At 34.7% G+C, this 1,949-nt stretch overlaps 1 non-coding gene across 1 annotated transcript; it reads left to right on the top strand.

The window, feature by feature from the left end:
• The first annotated feature begins 1,389 nt into the window (after positions 1–1,389).
• LOC149147076 (U6 spliceosomal RNA) lies at positions 1,390–1,492 on the top strand. The gene has a single exon (XR_016263839.1). It is a non-coding gene; the product is annotated as a U6 spliceosomal RNA (small nuclear RNA).
• The last annotated feature ends 457 nt before the right edge of the window (positions 1,493–1,949 follow it).

Genomic DNA, 1,949 nt, shown 5'->3' with positions numbered 1-1,949 from the left:
TAAGCATGAACATTGACAAATGGATAACGTGGCAGATCATGGAATAAGGTGGCAGATAGGTTGACCAACCAAACCTTCAAAAGTGAAATGGACCTAAGGTGGCAGATAGGTTGACAAACCAAACCTTCAAAAGTGAAATGGACCTTAGGAAAATGGAGGATTAAAACAATTAAATTAATTAAAACCCACCCTGCCTCTCACTAGAACCCACCGTAACTCCTCCTTTCTTGATAGGAATCTTTTAGACATGCACCAAACGTAGAAGGGATAGTTCATACAGGTAGAGTAAAGGAAGAAGCGAAAGTCGACAATGTAGGTGGATTCACTAATAAAGATAAAGGTATAAATGTTAAGGTTCTTTGTCCTTTACCTTGGAAGATTTAATTTGGTATATTAGAATGATGGGCCTCTTCTTTATAGTTACGGAAGTAAGAGGGTTTTTTTAATCATTTTGGAGCAATTGCAAAGGAAAGAAAATTAATCTAGAGTGGGACTTCTCCAAAGTTGGTTATAATGAAAGGGAAAATAAAACAACATGGATATAAGGTGGATAATGGATTGGAGCTCATTAGAGGGAGATTAATCAAGAGTGGGACTTCTCCAAAATTGGTTATAATTAAAGGGAAAGTAAAACAACTTGGAGATGGGAGATGGGGGTGGATAATGGATGGGAGCTCATTAGAGAGAAACTATTGAAGTGTAAATGTTTTTCCAATAATGGGGAATTTTAGAAATTTAGGAAGAAAAAAAAAAGTAGAGAAACTATTGAAGTGTAAACGTTTTTCCAATAATGGGGAATTTTAGAAATTTAGGAAGAAAAAAAAAAGTAGTTTAAAGATGTTGAATAAAGATTAAGAAAAACAAAGCAATGCTTGGAGGGGACCTATTTAAAATAGTGAGAGAAGTTAAGTATGGTGGTTTTGGAAAAGTGTATAGATAGTTTAAATATGATTCAAATTTTGGGTAATGTTACAAATTATTGAAGGTCACTTTTTTGGGTGGCAAAGACTTTTTTGAAAGGAAACACTCCATATAAGCTCATATTGAAGGGGTTCTAGTTAACTTCTTCTTCTATCAACAAGACTGTGTTATCTTTAGGTTTATATAAGCTTATTAGGGTTTTTCCTTAATCAAATCTATTGTTTTATTTCTTGGAATGTACAAAGTAGGTTGTTGTCAATTTTATGGGTTAATATATTTGGTGTATGTGTTGTAATTATGCATTATAATGGTAGTATGTATAAGAGCTTATATAGGGTTTTTCCTTAATGAAATCTATATTTTTATTTTTTGGAATGTACGAAGTGGGTTGTTGTGAATCTTTATGGGTTGATATATTTGGTGTATGTGTTGTAACTATGCATTATAATGTATAGCATGTATAGGGGTGTCTCTTAGGAGACATCCGATAAAATTGGAATGATAGAGAGAAGATTAGCATGATCCCTGTGCAAGGATGAAACATGCCATTCAATAAATGGTCCAAACTTTGGTTGTAATTGACATTGGCGTATTTGAATGGCTATGAAGCAGCATTGTTGAAATGAGCAAACAGTTGTCGGGGAACAATTGAAGAGGTAACTAAATATGGTGGCCCTTACAGTCATGGAGAAGGTAGTCACAATTACAGAGTGGTGGAGTGTTGGCCATAAGTTTAAGTGAGAACTTGGAAGGCACAAATTTTGCTAGATATTCATCCCCTGTTTTGGAAAAACGGGTGGTTGATCCAAAATACACTAACATCAATCTTATTGGTGGGGGTCTATAAAGAATTCATTAAAGGAGACATAAAATTTGGAAGTCTTATGCTCAATAATTTATGACACAAGTTATATCCCAATTCAACCTACCAAAACTCTGTAACAGCTAATAAGAGAGGAGGAAGTTATTAATAACATGGGATTGGTAGGGGTTGGGGGAGGATCTAGCAAGTCCAATGGGAGCCTCAA

This window comes from Pinus tabuliformis, chromosome 9 (genome assembly GCF_031772625.1).
Source record: "Pinus tabuliformis cultivar Carrire ecotype Pingquan chromosome 9, CPIR1, whole genome shotgun sequence".
Taxonomy (NCBI): Eukaryota; Viridiplantae; Streptophyta; class Pinopsida; order Pinales; family Pinaceae; genus Pinus; species Pinus tabuliformis.
This window is presented reverse-complemented; position numbering and strand designations above follow the sequence as displayed.